The 19,501-nt window shown below is 45.0% G+C and overlaps 1 protein-coding gene across 8 annotated transcripts in view; it reads left to right on the forward strand.

Moving 5' to 3' along the window:
• The window catches only part of COX10 (cytochrome c oxidase assembly factor heme A:farnesyltransferase COX10), a 343,376-nt gene that overhangs the window by 294,634 nt on the left and 29,241 nt on the right, over positions 1–19,501 (forward strand). The window lies entirely within an intron of this gene.

Here is a 19,501-nt window from a genome sequence, read left to right on the forward strand (position 1 = left end):
AGACTGCTACATTGTAAGAGACGAGAGGATAGACTGCTACATTGTAAGAGACGGGAGGATAGACTGCTACATTGTAAGAGACGGGAGGATAGACTGCTACATTGTAAGAGACGAGAGGATAGACTGCTACATTGTAAGAGACGGGAGGATAGACTGCTACATTGTAAGAGACAAGAGGATAGACTGCTACATTGTAAGAGACGAGAGGATAGACAAATGACGAGAGGATAGACTGCTACATTGTAAGAGACAAGAGGATAGACTGCTACATTGTAAGAGACAAGAGGATAGACTGCTACATTGTAAGAGACAAGAGGATAGACTGCTACATTGTAAGAGACGAGAGGATAGACTGCTACATTGTAAGAGACGAGAGGATAGACTGCTACATTGTAAGAGACAAGAGGATAGACTGCTACATTGAAAGAGACGAGAGGATAGACAAATGACGAGAGGATAGACTGCTACATTGTAAGAGACGAGAGGATAGACTGCTACATTGTAAGAGACGGGAGGATAGACTGCTACATTGTAAGAGACGGGAGGATAGACTGCTACATTGTAAGAGACGGGAGGATAGACTGCTACATTGTAAGAGATGAGAGGATAGACTGCTACATTGTAAGAGACGAGAGGATAGACTGCTACATTGTAAGAGACAAGAGGATAGACTGCTACATTGTAAGAGACGAGAGGATAGACAAATGACGAGAGGATAGACTGCTACATTGTAAGAGACAAGAGGATAGACTGCTACATTGTAAGAGACAAGAGGATAGACTGCTACATTGTAAGAGACGAGAGGATAGACTGCTACATTGTAAGAGACGAGAGGATAGACTGCTACATTGTAAGAGACGAGAGGATAGACTGCTACATTGTAAGAGACAAGAGGATAGACTGCTACATTGAAAGAGACGAGAGGATAGACAAATGACGAGAGGATAGACTGCTACATTGTAAGAGACGGGAGGATAGACTGCTACATTGTAAGAGACAAGAGGATAGACTGCTACATTGTAAGAGACGAGAGGATAGACAAATGACGAGAGGATAGACTGCTACATTGTAAGAGACGGGAGGATAGACTGCTACATTGTAAGAGATGAGAGGATAGACTGCTACATTGTAAGAGATGAGAGGATAGACTGCTACATTGTAAGAGACAAGAGGATAGACTGCTACATTGTAAGAGACGAGAGGATAGACAAATGACGAGAGGATAGACTGCTACATTGTAAGAGACGGGAGGATAGACTGCTACATTGTAAGAGATGAGAGGATAGACTGCTACATTGTAAGAGGCGAGAGGATAGACTGCTACATTGTAAGAGACGAGGGGATAGACTGCTACATTGTAAGAGGCAAGAGGATAGACTGCTACATTGTAAGAGGCGAGAGGATAGACTGCTACATTATAAGAGTTGGGAGGATAGACTGCTACATTGTAAGAGACAAGAGGATAGACTGCTAAATTGTAAGAGGCGGGAGGATAGACTGCTACATTGTAAGAGGCGAGAGGATAGACTGCTACATTGTAAGAGTTGGGAGGATAGACTGCTACATTGTAAGAGACGAGAGGATAGACTGCTACATCTGAGGGTAATATATAAATTGTGGCTCGGTTGCCCATAGCAGCCAATCGGAGCTGAGCTTTTATTTCTTAAATTGCTTGTGTAAGTTGAAGCTGAGCCGTGATTGGTTGCTATGAGCCACTGATATCATTGAGACGGTATTATGTGTCATCTGTCACTGCCTGTGGGGGGCGCCCCGGAGCCATCTTTATATAAGGAACATGTAAGTCTTATGTGAAGGTGCTGGGATATCTGGATGAAGTTGAGTGCTGGCAGCCGTCCAGCTCTCCCGCTATCTCCCCATCTCTCTCCTCACACTCTCTTCTCAGACATCAAACAGCACGTTATCTGCCGTCAGGAAGCACTTCCCGCGCTCGCTCCTTCCTGGATGGATTTGGGAGGATTGATCCATTTCCTTACCTGTCTGATAATCCTCCCCCTGTGCATCTGTGCAGGTTTCCTCAGATCTCCGGCCAGATTGTGGCTCTCATCTGAGGAGGAGCAGACGTGGAGACCCCTGGTATTAAGGGGATGGGGGCTGCATGGCCACCATTGGGGGATGGAGACCATGGGGGTCACTCTTTTTTATTGTGTCTGCAGCTTTTATAGTTGTGTGTACTAATGTTTATATCTGACTATTATGTCTTCCTGAATCCGGGATAGACTGTGGGATTGCTGCTGTATCATGTTGTGAGCTTAGATACCTCTAATGGTATCACACAAGAGGCTTGGCCACACTTAGTGTCACACATGAGAGGTTTAGATACAGGGGCTCAGTGCACAATGGTACATACAGTGGGCTTAGATACAGGGGCTCAGTGCACAATGTTACACACAGTGGGCTTAGATACAGGGGCTCAGTGCACAATGGTACATACAGTGGGCTTAGATACAGGGGCTCAGTGCACAATGGTACATACAGTGGGCTTAGATACAGGGGCTCAGTGCACAATGTTACACACAGTGGGCTTAGATACAGGGGCTCGGTGCACAATGTTACACTTAGTGGGCTTAGATACAGGGGCTCGGTGCACAATGTTACACTTAGTGGGCTTAGATACAGGGGCTCGGTGCACAATGTTACACATAGTGAGCTTAGATACAGGGGCTCAGTGCACAATGTTACACACAGTGGGCTTAGATACAGGGGCTCGGTGCACAATGTTACACATAGTGGGCTTAGATACAGGGGCTCGGTGCACAATGTTACACATAGTGGGCTTAGATACAGGGGCTCAGTGCACAATGTTACACACAGTGGGCTTAGATACAGGGGCTCAGTGCACAATGTTACACACAGTGGGCTTAGATACAGGGGCTCAGTGCACAATCTTACACACAGTGGGCTTAGATACAGGGGTTCAGTGCACAATATTACCCACAATGGTGTCAGCAGTCATTGTTATACATAACAGCATTGGATACACCAGTTCAGTAGACAGTATCACAATGTGATAGACTTAGATGCAGTGGTTGAGCTGACAATACTATATGTGATGGGATTGGATACACTGGTTTAGTGGATACATCATCTTAAAAGACAGTATCACATATTATAAGCTTGGATACATCAAAAGAAAGTATCATGTGTGATAAGCTTAGATACATGAGATCAGCAGACAGTATCACACATGACAAGGCAAGATGCTCAAACATATGCTACTGTATAAGATTTTCCAGGCTTATCCCTGTGTAGGGATACATCACCACAATAAAGAGTATCAAACATGATGGGCTTAGATACATCACAGTAAACAATATCTAATATGATAGGCTAAGATACACCACCACAATAAACAGTATCAAATAAGATGGGTTTAGATACATCACCACAATAAACAGCATCAAACATGATGGGCTTGGATACATCATCACAGTAAACTGTATCAAATATGATAGACTTAAATACATCGCAATAAAGAATATCAAACATGATGGGCTTAGATACTTCATTTCCTCAGACATCTGACACATGACAGGGTCCTGCTCTCTATACACATACAGTGACGTATGTTCCCATAGGGCCCCATATAAAATACTTCATACCATGTACATATGCTTATGGTTTTTATTACTCCATATATATGCCGTATGATAGGAGTATGGCTCAGATACAGTGTGCACTGAACCTTAGATACACCCCCACGGCAGACAGAATCCGGATGAATATGGCAGCAGTACATCACATGGCACATTACAAGTCACCTCTCAGGCTTTCCTGCATTCTGGCACTTGTAGTTCTGCAGCCGCTGGTGAGATATCATTGACCCTGTGATCCTCATTCTCACGGCCCTGGGAAGGTTTATAGCGATGAATTCCATGCAGAGATGAAAGCAGCTATGTGAAGCATGTCGGCCTGTAGTAGGTGTGATCGGGTGCCTGTCACCCCGTCTGATGCCCCAGGTCAGCATACCAGCGCTCCCTCACCTCTCCTCCTGCACCGGACACAAAATATTCTGATTTCTATCAAAAATACACACTCCTCGTCATCCCGGAGACTGTGGCCTAAACCTGCACGTCAGCCGCATCTCCTCCTGCCAGAACCCTTACATTGTACCGTGTGTTACCTTTTCTGTTGATTCAATCAAATATCCATTTACCCAAAGAGCTGACGCTCTATCTCTGATATATTGGTGAAGATTTTTCCATCAGTCGGGGAACGACTTTCTGGAACGGCCCTTTGAAGTAAATATTGTATTGATCAGCGCATTTTTAATAGATGAAGACGCCGCTGATGGAGGGATCGCTAGTTCTTACAGAAATGGTGTCTATGGAGCCGGCGGAAAGGCGCGCGGCCGTGCGCGCGTACAGCCGACGGAATTCCGCGGAATTTATCTGCGAGAATTTCTCGGTGTGAACTTACTCTTACTTAGAAAAATAGAATTGGCTTTTTTTCCCTGGAAATATTTTTTTTTTTTTCCCCCGAGAATGGCTTTGGATTTTAAATTGATTTTATTATTATTTTATTTGTTAAAAAAATTAATGAAAATAGCATTAATATTTGATATGTAGAAAATATATAAAATATATATATAGATTATTTTCTTTTTATAGTTTCAATTTTCATAGATGGAAAAATATATCAAATAGAAAAAAAGTCAAAAAATTGTAAAAAAATTTTATAGAATTATAGGAAAAATGATGATATTTTATACTTTGTCACATAAGAGGGAGTGTGGTGCTTATGATTGTAGAGAGCGGTGGGGTTGACCACACCATAATTTATTTTTTTTATATTTTTCGGCCTGTGAAGGTTTATAGATGGTTTACGACAATAGGTTTGTCTTATTAATTCCACCGGTTTATATCCAGGAAGCGATGAAAATCGATGGACAAATTCTCTCGGTTCCAGAGCTTCAACGCTGTGAAACGGGATCCGCAGCAGGATCAGGTTTATGGGCTCCTGCGTCTTCCCGCTGCGTTCCCTGGATATCGAGGCAGGACAGGTGCATGTCAGATTAGAAACAAAAAAAAAGAAAAAAAATAGATGGATTTCTTTTCGGAGATTTCAACCAGACCAAAACCAATAACCTACAGACTGGAAACGCTTCACCAAATCCAAACCAGATGGGCTGCGCTTAACCCTTCAGACGCCCAGTAAGAGACATTTGCCTTTGGGGAACGGTATCAGAATCGCCATCGCTCTAATTTTTTTCCTTCATCTATCCTGTTATAACACGATTCTGCAGGTTTTGCCGTAAGCTATGCAAGAATATCATAGCATATCGTATGCAAGAATAGCCGCATATAACAGAACTGTGCCCAAAAAGTGCCCAACTTTTTTCAAAAGGAGGAGGTGGCTGAACCTAACTACATGCATTTATCTCCCTGGCTCTAGTGATGGCCCTGGGGAGGTAGGTGCATGTAGTTAGGCTCAGCTACCTCCTCCCGAGCTCTTTTGAGAAAAATATAATAAGCATATGCACTTTAAAGGGAAACTAACAGAAGGTTAGAAGACTCTATACTGCTGTTTGGTTCCCATAAAGCTGAGAATGAAGATGATTTTCTTCCTTTCATCCTCAGCGCCATTTCTGGTAAATGTTCCCTTTATTCAATATGCAAATTAGGTAGTTTGGTGCATTAGGCGGGGCTACCCTTGAATATTGATCCAGCAGTCTGCAGTGTGACGTCATTGCAGGGCGTCGTTACTGTATTCCTGAGGAGTGATGGAGCAAATCAGTGCACAGAAGGCTGTAGCTCCGCCCCCAATGCACCAAACTGTCTAATTTGCATATTGATAAAGCAAAGACATACTGAAACTAATGCTGCGGGCACACACGCCAATTATTCCTTGAAGAAATACAGGTGAAAGAAAGAGTAAAGGCCCTATCACACCAAGCGATTGTCATCCGGTATAGCTGATTAATCGCTTGGATTTATCAAATGCAGACAAAGTAGCATCCAATCACGGCTCCCTTCCAGAAACAAAAGCCGAGCTACGGTTGATTGCTCTTTGTGTCAAAAATCAGACATAAAATAGAAAATTGTAGGTCAGTGTAATAAATATATTAACACACAGACAATTGTATCGTCATGTCTTTTATTCAGCATATTGTAAACCTCCAGAGTGCAGGCGGAAAACATAAAATGAATATAATAACCTGTAGATCACTCTTCAGTAGAAGTCAACTCTATCAGGATCATGAGGAAGCCATTTCTAACCACAAAGATGTATTTATATGTTTTTACCCATTCTTTAGTTAATTTGTATCCTTTGGATCACATTCGCCCCTGCACTGTGGGTGTTTACTCACTGTGCTAAGTAAATGACACGCACGGTACAACACTATGTTATTAGTTTAGTGACATGGTCTGTAATTGTGACTTGGCTAACAACCAGACCACATTTTATTAGAAATAAATGCGGAAATCCTAAGGGGGGGGTCACTAACTTTTTCATACCAATCTGTTTTTGCTCCTTGGACTCTTGTGTCATGCTCCACCCCCTCACTCCTCGGTGTATGTTTCTTTAATCCCCCCTTTCCCACAAAGTGTAGGGTCTTCTTTAGACAACTGACTAGCTATTGGATTTGCATTGTGCACCGAGACCGTTCATTGTCCCCCGATTAATCTCATGTTCTGCACTGGATTTGGCAGAACACTTAGAATCACGTCGCAGAAAGAAAGATGATGGAAGCCACCAAGGAGGGATTGTGGGATTGAGTGTTCCTGGAAAGTGATAAATAATATATTGTTTGTGGTGTGTTAATGTTTCTATTCTAGGGCGGTGGATGTGGGAAGCATCTCACCGTGGCCGCGCATTTACTGCTCTCCGCTGAATTCTCAACCATCCAAAACCGTATTTGCTACGCCTTTTAGCAGGGCCCACGACCAGCGGGGAGTCTCTGTTCATTTAAGAGTGCACTGAGGCCATGCTGAAGAATGGCAGCCAATATCTCAGGAGCGTGAGATTCAATCAGATGGGGAACCCAAGAACAAATTGGGTTTAACTACTCTGAAACAAGGTGCGTCTGTGTCGCCTCTATGGCTTCAATCAGCCGAAATGCTGAAGGGCTCCCCTGTGCACAGATAACATGTCTAATGTCAGTGAGGAGGAACCGGCTGCTTTCTTAATGGCTTTCCTGCGGTATCTTGTTGTTAGTTTTTTTTTTTTTTTTATGCGTTTAAAGGGCCAGTAACCCTAATATAATAATAAAATTGCAGGAGCGATATAAGTGCCGATATCAAGTTTTGCATGAATAACAGTCAGCCACTCCCCAGCCAGGATGATTGATAACCAGGAACAAGAGATCGTGTTCAGCAGCAAAGCAAATCAAAATGGGATTGAGTTTAAAGGCCCCTTTTAAAAGGACGATTTTTACACAAGAAATTTTCAGAGCGTTTTAATTTAAGCGATATTCATTTAGCATGAACACGGCAGCAATCAAGTCGGGTTTTTTTTTTTTATCATTGATCACGTCTTACTCAAAATTCTGACAGTTCACTAATCTTTCAGGATAAACAAATGTTCGGTCTTTTGCAGCAATCAGTCGGAGTACACTTTACCCTTGGGCCTTAGGGTCCTATTCCACGGGCCGAGCATGGCCCGATCAACAATGTAAATGAGCGCCCATCTGCTAGATCGGCGCTCGTTTACTGGGCCTATTGTACGGCCCGACAATCGTTAGCAAGGGCTGCAGGGACATCATTACTGATGTCCTTGCAGCATACATTACCTAGCAGGGCTTCTCCTCCGCTCCGTCTTCCACCTCGGGTCCTGCGGCGCAGCATCAACTCTGGAGCGGCCTGACTGAGCTGTCAGAATGCTCAGCCAATCACTGGCCACGGCAGTCCCAGCCTGTGATTGGCTGAGCGGTCTGATAGCTCAGTCAGGCCGCACCGAAGCTGATGCTGCGCCGAGGGACCCGGGGAGGAAGACGGAGCGGAGGAGCCGCCCTGCCAGGTAATGTATGCTGCTTCTCAAATTGCCGGTCGCCCGCCGCGCACCTCTATTCCATGCAGCGATGCGCAGTGGTTGACCGATTACTTTAGGTTTGGGCCTAAATTAACGTTCAGCCAATGACACGATCATCGGCTGATGGTTTTCTCTATTCCACCGAGCGATAATCGGCCGCTCAGCCGATTCTCGCTCCGTGGAATATGCCCCTTATTCACACATTCTGGGGGAGATTTATGAAAAGGTGTAAATATACACCTGGTGTAAACTGCCCACACCAGCCAATCACAGCTCAGCTTTCAGTGTTGGTGAAATATCAGAGGAGCTGTGATTGGCTGCTGTGGGCAGTTAACACCAGGTGTATATTTACACCCTTTCATAAATCTCCCCCTCAGTGTTGTTCCCGATCTGCATAAAGGTCCGCTATTTTTACCCCATGATCCATGCAGTTGCATCCTGGTGCATCCGCATAAAATATTGAACTGGTAAAAAAAAAAAAAATTACTAGTTTGCTTTGATTTGATCTTTTCACAGATGTCATGGACGTGATGTCCATTAAAACCCGCATCCCATAGACTTCTATTGGCTAATCCGTGCCATGATCAGATCCAAGTTATGAAATGTCCTTTTGTTCCCCTGGCACGGATCATCTGAATAGACCTATAGGATTCAATGGCCCCTAAAATTGTTTGTGGTCGCAGATCCAAAATTACGAACAATTTTCACGGAGTGTATTAATGCAGCCTTTGAGTTAAGCAAATCTCGAGCATGCTTGGGGTGATCCGATCCCAGCCTATGGCTGTATCCATGTTTTCCTGGACTTCCTAGGGTTGCATCCAACTTCAGCAGCCACCGCTAATCGGGTGCCGCACAGTCGGGTTTGGATGCTTGAAGTTTTTTCAACTCTATCGACGATACTATGAAACTATGTTATCTTTTCGTGTAAATGTCTTATCACTCAAGACAATGAATCATCACTTGTTTTCTGCTTATCAATTGCTTTATCGAATTCAGCCAGCAGTATAAGACTGCGTTTACATGTAACGGATCTGCAGCGGGTTTCCCGCTGCGGATCCCTGCCCTGCACAGTCTATGGGCAGACAAACTCGCAGCAGGATGCACATCCCGCTGCGAGTTTGTCAGTAGCCTGCCCCGTTAACCCCCCACCGCCGGAGCATATACATCACCTGGTGCCCGCTCCGTCTTGCTTCGGGGCTCCCGGTGTCTTCATTTCCCGCTCAGCAAATCAGTGCGCAGCGGCTGGGCAGCGCACTGATTGGCCGAGCGGGACGTGCCAAGAACTCGAGGCTCCGGCGGCGGGGGGTTAACTGGGCAGGCTACTGACAAACTCACAGCGGTATTTGTGAACGTAACCTAAAGCATATGGGGACCTCATGGCTTGCTACCCAAGGAAGTAACTGTATGGGCTCCTTTTATGCTGTATTAGATGCTTTAAAGTGACACTTCACCCCCTTTTTGCATTCTGACTTCCCTACACAGGTGTAAAGGGTAAATTTAGCAGTTTTCACACCTTATTTTATATCATACGTCATGGTGCTAGTTCTAGTAAAAAGTGATCTTTTATCAACTGCAGATTGTGCTAAGTGGGTGGGGCATCACTGCAACAGCGCCACCTATCCCCCTCCCACAGCGCCACCATTTGCCCCGCCCCTCAGCTACGTCATCTGCACATAGGCCCCGCCCCCTTGGGTCAATGTAAAGGGGGTGGGGCCTGGACCTTTAGGCCAGCCTGTTCCAATGGTCGCGGGGGAGCGGTGCCAATGTGCCTATGAAGTCATTGAGGGGCCAATGGCGGTGATGTGGGCGGGTTAAGTGGCACTGTTGTTGTGAAGCCCCGCCTGCTTAGCACAATCTGCAGTTGATAAAAGATCACTTTTTACTTGAACAAGCATCATGACGTATGATCTAAAATAAGGTGTGAAAACTTCTGAATTTACCCTTTACACCTGTGTCACTTCAAGCCTGTCTGGTCTGTAAACAATTGTTGATTGAGCCTTCACTAGGCTCAATCCTTTGTGCGGCCCATCCCCAGGAATGATCGCTTGTGTGGCCACATCCCCTATTACATAGAAAAACGCACCACTTATGGTGGATGATTTTTTGGCATGATAGATTTGGCCTAATCAGCTGATGAACAAGAATTTGCTCATTTTTCACCTGATCTCTAAGGCAATATTGTCCTTTGTTTCTGTTACCAATTGCTGGGAGTTGTACTTTTTTGTGTCCCACCGGTTTGGGACCACTGCTCTAGTTGATCATTTCTATCATCCCCTGACAGATGCTTATTCTCTACATAGGACATCCACCTTTAAAATACATATCAGCCGGTAACCGGTGTCGACAGCATCTCTAATCGTGTATAGAGCGCCCCCCTAAACCTTCCAGGGCTGCATAATGATGGCATTGTTCTCCATGTGCTAATATTGTCATTGTCTCGCCGCTCATCTATTTAGACTCTGTGCCCCATTTAATGCTCACTCTGCATAACACGCTTCTTAGACTTTCCCAAATCTTGTTCGCCACACCTCGTGAACAGGACCCGGAGGCAGCGGGGGGTCTCGCTTCACACACAACCCACAGGCTATTTCTCACCAGCAGATCTCATGCTAATTTTATGCAAATATGCAAAGTATCCCCTCGAAGAGTTTTGTTGCAATTAGGAAAGCATAGCGGAGCAGAGAGGGTCTGTCAGATATGTACAGACATGCTGTCATGCCTCATGTTCATCTCCAGTCATAAGGGGCCCGCCATTCATTGCTTTTTGGGGTTTTTTTTTTTTGCATTTTTGCCTTATTTCAAATGCAAAAATTTTATTTATAGTTTTTCTTAATGGAAAAACATAAAATATGCACCAAAGCATAGTAGGGGGGTTCTAGGTTTCACAATCTAATCGCCCAAGGATGAGCCCTATATACAGGATGAATCCGCCAACCCTTACAAATCGGACAGACGTCCAGACTATAACATTACCTTGGAAGCAGCCAGCATAATCCTGGGAATTTAGTATGTTAATGGAGCAGGAAGAATAGTCGCCATCCATTGTAACAATACTTCACATAGGAGGGGGAAGGGAATAGTTGTAAGATTTTGAAGAACATATAATTTCTCTGAAAAATGTTGGCACAGAGCCCATGGCTGTGATCTTTGTGCCATTGCCAGATTGTTCCATCCCATTGGGTTTCTGATGTTTTTGACAGCAAAAAAAGTGCATAGCCAATAGGATTTATCTACTGACTATGGTTCCATCCATTTACGATATATTGGTGGTGTCATAAGACTCACTGGCTCGAGTTGTACTCATCTCTCTGTGTGGAATGATACTAATGGCAATAATCTGCTGGTGTCGACTATCTGTACATACTGTAGACCAGGTTCTTCTTTTTGCTTATAGAAGTTTGCAAGTCTGGTTTATTGTTTCTTCTTTTCTCCTAGACCTGTCAGTAGTTTCAGAACTTCCTCCTCCTGACACAGGAGACGGGAGAAACCCTTTGATTTATGAGCGTATTACCAGCATTTATCAAATACACAGTCTCCGTTATTAAGAAGAAAGAAGTGCGGTTACGTACGGCAGTAGGTGGCCCGGACTTGTTTTCATAAGTCGGTGACATTACCAAATGTCATTGTTAGAAATGAGGATTTATGTCAGTGCGGGGGCACTCGGGGAAGGATAAAAACACCATTGATTTTGTGATCAATTTCCCACCACAGGGCTGCGTTAAAGGGCACCGCTGAGCAATAATGAAATAGTCATTTATATCTGGTCGTGAGTGTCTGGCCCTCCTGTTATTAATGGTCTTAGAAATCAAGTGCAAGTTTTTTTATTTATGGCCTTGGCGGCTCTGAAGCCGAGCTGCCGTCTGTACACGACTGCTGCAAGAAGCTTAAAGTTTACCCCAACTATGAGACAGAGACATAGTTACCACTGTAGCAGCCATTGTACGATTCATGGCTTCGTGGTCAGTCGGGGAGGGCAATCAAAAGTTTATGGGGCCCAGCCATTTCTAGTTATGCCCCTGCTATGAGACTTAGGTCCATGGGAACAAACAAAGACATCACAGCTCACGGACACGCAACTTACCTGAGGCTTATATTGCATGACAGAGGCTCTTGCCTAACATAGATGCTGGCTGTGACTTTCTCCCTTATTAGAGATGAGCACAACTGGAGCATGCTCAAGTCTGTCCAAACCTGTAAGTCTCAGTATTTGATTACTAGTGGCTGAGGACGTTGGATGCAGCCCTAAAGCTGCTTGGAAAACATGGACTCCCTAGGGCTGCTTCCAACTTCTTCAGCCACCGGTAATCAAATGCTGAGACTTCCAGGTTGCACTCCTCTCTATCCTTTATCCCTGTTGAGAACACAGAGCTTGGGTTGAACTTGCATTTGTATGGGGTGATCAGGAACGGACAAAAAGAGAAAGGAACTGCTGCACCTCACACCTATAGCTGACACTTATGCCTCTCGGCTACATTTTAAAACCATCGCCAGGATCAAACCATATTGCCTCATGTACCATGTGCAGGTCCCCTGGTTCACATGAGTCCCTACACTAACTCAACACTGTGTCAGTCAACGACCGCCAATCCCGCAAAGCGAGCGCAAACAGGGAAGGGAGGCCATAGAATGGCCCTGCAACCCCAATGTCACAGGACCAAACCCCAAGGCCCACCCCTAAACTCCGCCGGCAGAGAATGTGGCCACCAAGTGTGTACAAGATCTTACTACTCACCATTGCTCCTGCAGGTAGAATGGGAAGAATAGGAGGTACTTACCATGTGTGCACCGGTGCTTCCTGCTAATTGGGGTGACATGGGTCTTAACCGGAGGAGTGCAAACACTCACACCTATGGTTGACACTAATGCCTCTCGGCTATATTAAAAACCAACGCCAGGATGTTGGTATATAATTTGATCAAACCATATTGCCCCATGTGCCACGTTCAGGTCCCCTGGCTCACATGAGTCCTTAGACTAACTCAACACTGTCGATCAGCGGGACTCGTGTATCAGAGACCTGCACGTGGTACATGAGGCAGTATGGTTTGACCAGATTCTATACTAACTTCTGATGTTGGTTTTTAATGTAGCTGAACAAGCTTTCGTATCAACCATGGGTGCGATGTGCAGCCATTTCTGTCTCTCCAGGCTTGTGATCAGAAAAGAGTTTTCTGAACTTAGTATATACATACCTCTAGTCACTATACCTATAATGGTAGCCAAGAATGCAAATAATAAGTACACTACAATTAGATTCCATATGGGTTAAAATGAATTTCTGCTTGTGTTGTCGAATAGCTTTCTAGTAACATTATACCACTGTAGTTCGAGAGTTGTACTATTTCCTGGTGGGTGGCATCTCCCACCTTACCTCAGGGGGCTGCACAATTTCAGCACATGATCTGTCCAAGATGTAACCACACAAGCGCTCCTACTGGAGAAATCCATTGTTGAAAGATTTCGGTCTTGGAATGCTGCATTTCTTGTTTGTATGGGGTCACTAAGGAACTGGCTATCCTCTGACCGGGGGCTGCAGGAACGTCATATATTCTCCCGGAGGACAGTGAGATCAGCAGAAAACCATGTGAGCCGGCCTCATCTGTGAGATAATGTGAGCAGATAGACACCAGACCCATGGCCGGATATTTTTATTTGCTGCTATGCCACTAGAGACCACCAAACCTGGTTTTTATGAGATTTCTCAACGTTGACATTGCAATGCTCACAGGAGCGTTTGCTTGTTCCTGCCAGGTTACTGCAGTGACAGAACCAGAATAAAATAAACCTTTAATTTATTATTTTTTGTTTTCTACCTAGACATAGCTAGTATGAGCTAGGCGCATCAGATTCTACAGATTCTTCTAGAAGGTGATGGACATCCATGGTCGTCCTCTAAAGCAAGCTCTATTAGCTTTATATAGACGCATAAAAAAGTGTTACGACAATTGGTTTGCAACTGTTTTTAGCTGTCATATGAACAGGTGTGGTTAACTAATCTGTAAATTCATTATCCTTTTGCCTAGATATATCCTGTAATAAGGGTCCTTTACCCTTTATCAGTAGAAGCATTGCTAGATCCTTGGCTGATGACACCTTTTGGTTTGCAGCAAAATCTATTGTTATCAGCCCCACATTTGCCTTTGGAAACAGGAGATGTGCAGCCAATAGCAAGGGAAATTGACAGCACAGATATGCGTATATCCCTCAGGTTCCAGATTACACAAGCAGTGCATACTTACCTAGTGCGCTGCTTGTGATCCAGCATTCTGCTGGAGGAGGAAAGCAGCCTGAAGATACAGCGGAGTGCCAGAGAGCGGTATGCTGGATCATACAGCAGCGCAGGAGGTAAGTATGTACTGATTGTGTGATCTGGAAACTGACAGAATGGAAGGAGGCTTATCTGTGCTGTCAGTTTCCTCCACCGTGTGATGTTCATGCGGCCTGGCCACTCAATTAATTGTGTTGTGTAAAGGCAGTGCAAATGAGCGCTGTTCTCGCTCCTGCTCCATCTGTGAAATCCTGTAATGTAAAGGGATCCTCATACTTCAGAGCTGCACTCACTATTCTGCTGGTGGGGTCACTGTGTACATACATTACATTACTTTTTCTGTACTGATCCTGAGTAACATCCTGTATTATACTCCAGAGCTGCACTCACTATTCTGCTGGTGAGGTCACTGTGTACATACATTACATTACTTTTTCTGTACTGATCCTGAGTAACATCCTGTATTATACTCCAGAGCTGCACTCACTATTCTGCTGGTGGGGTCACTGTGTACATACATTACATTACTGATCCTATATCCATCTATACACCTCCCTATAGTCTGACTTTCAGCCGCTCTCACCTGTGCCACTTTTTTACTTCCATCTTTTCTTGCAAGAGGTTCCAGATTGTGAGTGTTACTGGACAGCCGACCTCCTTTGATATTTGATGGGAAAGCTGGCATTGAGGAGAATATCATTGATGTAAAACCCAACCACATAAAACAGGAGACTCCTTGCTGTGTTTATGCTCCTTTCCACAAGAATGTATAATCCTCACGTCTTGTGATCTGCTAAGTGTCGACGCGTTTCAGCTGCTCGCAGACTGAGACGTATTTTATCACAGCGATGACTCACAGAGCCCCGCAGCCCCCTCAGCATTATGTTCCTTATCGTCGCCCTCAAAGCCACATATACATTTTCTTCTCACTGTTTGCTGTTTGAAGGCGGCGATGGTAGACACGAGATTTTCGCCTGTTTCGTATCAGATTTTCTCTCTCGTGCTTATTCAGGCTTTTATCTGCAGTCTGGTATTAGTCTCCCTATCAGTACAAAGTGCGCTCTTATCTGGAAACCAACACTAATTTATTGAGCGATTGCTGCATGAAAAGCCGCCTTATACCGACCAGAGACCGCTGACTTTTGTTCTCCATTTTTGGATTGGAGCTTCTTATCGCGGGCAGCGCTGGGAGGACGCGGCCGTTGTTTGTTCATCTCGTATCTGCATGAACATCAGGGAACAGGCGGATGATTGATTTGGGAGCAGCCGCCTCGCTCAGGGGGAATTTTTACAAACATTTGGTTTTCTGCAATTTGATCAGAGTAACGCAAATATCCAGCTGTGTTCTGTATTCACCCCCGTATATACGCCCGGTCCGCACCTGCAAGACACAGTTTAGGTTTATCAGTCAGGGTGGGTGGTGCGGGGCTTGATATTGATAACCTGCAGCCGCTTTACATTTTTTGTATAATCGATACCAGACACAAGGATGATCACGTCATATTATGGAGGTAGCAGTTCAGGAGAAGCTGAGACAGTGGCCCTGACACATCAGAAGTCTGGCAGCAAATATTAAAGTACAACTCCGGTGGGACCTGACACACACACAGACCATACTCGCCATCCCTCCGGTGACGATCACCACTTAAATCGCCCGCTGTCCGCGTCTCCGTCACCTCCGGCCGCCGTCCTGCGATCTCCCTCACTTCCAGGTCCATGGGAGAGAAAAGGATGCCGGTGTGCTTGCCGCTGCACAGAGGTTTTCTATGGACAGAGGTGGCAGCAGGGAGCCCTGTGTCAGACTGGAAAGAATACACCACTTCCTGCAGGTAATGCAGCAGCTGATAAGTACTGGAAGATAGGAGATTTTTTTAATAGAAGTTAATTACAAATCTTTGGCACTTGCTGGGGCCGGTTGATATGAAAGAATTTTTTTGTTGTTGTTTAACTACCCCTTTAAGGGGCGTTTTATCTTTGGAAATACACAAACAACCAGAAATTTCTATCAATCTGGATGCTTCCATCTTTTAAGTCTCATCGAATTTGAAAAGAAATTTTACCTATTTACTAAACTAACCTGTAAGAGCCTCTATATATTTCCCCTCAGATATTGGGTCATATAACCCCACTAGTGATAGTGCTAGTGAGCCTGGCTGATAAAATAGAACAGTAGTCATGCAGCTAGTAGTTGTGTTTTTTTTCTTCTTCTTCCTTGACTGATAAGGTGGTATACAGACACAGGGACCTATGTTCTCTTGCATCCTGTATGTAGCAGCCGGTGAATAAGGGGCAGCCGCTTTATCTGCCCTGGATGCCGGCAATCAGTTTCCGCAGTACACGGGTTCTTATCGCTTCCTGTGCGTCTTACTTTGGGTGCCAGAGTTATACAAGGTGATCCCACCTCCCTAATACAAGAGGTGCAAGGGGCTCTGGGGAAGACTCTGTGACCTCCTGACTCCACATACGCACAGCAGGTTCCTCTGCATATAGAGCAAAGAGAAAGGTGATAATGAATGAAGAACTGCGCGGCGGCGGAGCAGGTACCATTACCGTCCTCACACAGCTGACGTGTTACTGACACTGAAAGGTGAGATCCTTGAAGAACGCCGCAAGAGAAGAATAGAGCATCTCCTGTTTAAAGGCGAGAGCTCGGACGTCAGAGGTGAAACCATCCCTGCTTGTAATACATCAGGAGATTAAAGGATTCTGGCTGCACATCCTGGTGTAGCTTTTCAGCTTTTGCAGAATAGCCTTTTTTGTGTCCAAATGAAATAAGATGTGGGATTTGGGATAGATACCCATGCAGATTTATTGGCGGACGTGCAGTGCTGTTCTCCTGGCTGTAGAGGGCGCTGTCAGCAACTGTTCGTGGAAAAAAATTTCAAATGTTAAAAATAAGATCTTTGTGCAATAAGCCATTGCCGCCATAAGTGCCAAACAGCAAGTGAGAAGGTGTAAGCCCAATTCCGGAGCCTCAGTTTCTAAGCTGGCCATACACGCTGGATGTATGTCTGCTTACTCTGCCTTTTTTGGTAGGACTGGCCAACCATGTACCATGGGGTGGACTGGAAACTCCCTCTCAGATCTCAGTGGAGGAAGGATCAGTAAGTTGGTTTCAAGAGGTTATCCAGCGCTACAAAAACATGGCCACTTTCTTCCAGAGACAGCACTGCTCTTGTCTCCAGGTCAGGTGTGGTTTGCAATTAAGCTCCATTCACTTCAATGGAACGGAGTTACAAAACCTGCACCCAAACTGGAGATAAGAGTGGTGCCGTCTCTAGAAGAAAGTGGCCATGTTTTTGTAGCGCTGGATAACCCCTTTAATCTAGTCACGTACTTCACTTGATTTTTCACGCAGTCCCTACACATCCCCTACTACACGGGGAGAAGTGCAGCAGATGATTTTGGCCCAATCAGCTGACAAGCTCCTGGTTGAGCCTGGAGTGGCCAATAATCGTCCTGTGTAGTAGGGCCCTTAGCCACTGCCAGACGTCTTTCTTCCCTAAGGACAGAAGAGTTAAAACAAAATTTAAATTTAGGTAGCCAGAGCTATTTTCCCCTTAATATGCCATCTGTGGGGATGGTAATGGGAAGGTTGGGAGACCCCAATACAAGATTATTGGCTGCTTCTGTTGAACTTAATGGATCCTGCCATTTAGCACACATATAGGTGGGATTTATAAAGACTGGCATACAAGAATGCCGGTCTTATATTAGGCCCCACCCCCTTTCCCCGGGCAGGATTTGCTAAGAGATGCACGCCTCTTAGTGAATCCATCGGCTGGGCGCCCGAACCTGCGCCCAGCGTACTAAGTCTACACCTGCTTCCAGCAGGTGTAGATCTGGATCATGAGATTTATGCCAGCAAGCGTAAATCATGATGAATGAGGCGCGGGAGGAGGCCACACCTCCTCCCACCTTGTCACGGCCCCCCAAGCTCCGCCAGCCCGCCCATCGGGCGAACAGGGTGTACAGCAGGCGTACGCCAGAGAGAAGGGGTGAATCTGCACCTTCTCCCTGGCGTACGCCTCGGGTGGACATTCCATAAATGTCCCTAATAGTGTGTATTTGGAGTGAGGATCATCGGGAGAGAAAGCTGTCGGCTTTGATTGTCTGGCTGACAATTATCTGAAGTATATAGCTTGCTAAAGACATCAAGCCTAACATGTGTGATGTGATCAGTTTTTGAACTAGGGAGATACACAAGCTAATCCCCAGACTGGTATTAAATAGAACAGTATCACCCAGATCATGTTTCACTATCTGGCTCTAATCTGTTTTTTATTTTCAGACCATAATTTTTATGGGCCGTGAGCTTTATCTATTGTTTTTTTCTATCCACTGGTATCACCTGTCACTGTAAAAGCCCTATTACACCAAGCGATTATCGGCCATATTTGGCCGATTATCAGCAGTTACGGACGATAATCACTTGGTGTAATCGCTCCTGTTTTAAAGGCAATGATCAGCTGACATACACGATGTCAGCTGATCCTGGGCTTTCAACATGTTGAAAATTTTTTTTAGAACGATAACAACAGTCTGCTGGCCTTTGCCCCGTGTAATAGGAGCGGCAGCAGCCGCTATCTCCTATGGGCTCCGCTCTTACACGATTGCTGCCGGCACGTGTAATAGCATCGGCAGCAAGTGGGGAAGGAGGAGCAAGCAAGCACTGATCTGACAGGTTGGCGCTCGCTTGCTTCTGCAGATCGGCCCGTGTAATAGAGCCTTAAGGCTATGTTCACACTAAAATTTTTTTTTTTTTTTATAAATGGTCGTTGTTGCTGGTTAAAACAACAGCCGGTCTTGTCATTAAAAAAGTGTTGCTTTGAAATTAATGCAAAACAATGACCGATGTTCACATACTTTTTTGACAATGGACGATGTTTAGTACAGCCAAGGAAATAATAGACAGTTCACACAGCTTGTGGCGGTCTTGCGGCCATAGTGTGACTAAGAATCACAGTCTGCACATTTCGATGTATTTAATAATGTTCCTGCAGCCTGCTGCCCATATGGCAGTATCGGCCGCAGGAAAATGTATAACAGCGGCTGTTGTTTGACATAGTGTGAACATAGCCTAATGCTGTACAGATCCCTTTTCAGCAGTCGCCACTTCTATCATCACAGACAGAAAAGAAAAAGAGTCTGTCAGATAGTTTCACATTGTGTACCCTGTGTCACAGCACCAGGTAGGGGTTAAAATCACCTTTAAAAAAAAACAATAGATGTGTGGATATAGCA

Source organism: Dendropsophus ebraccatus, chromosome 14, assembly GCF_027789765.1.
Source record: "Dendropsophus ebraccatus isolate aDenEbr1 chromosome 14, aDenEbr1.pat, whole genome shotgun sequence".
In the NCBI taxonomy this organism is placed as follows: Eukaryota; Metazoa; Chordata; class Amphibia; order Anura; family Hylidae; genus Dendropsophus; species Dendropsophus ebraccatus.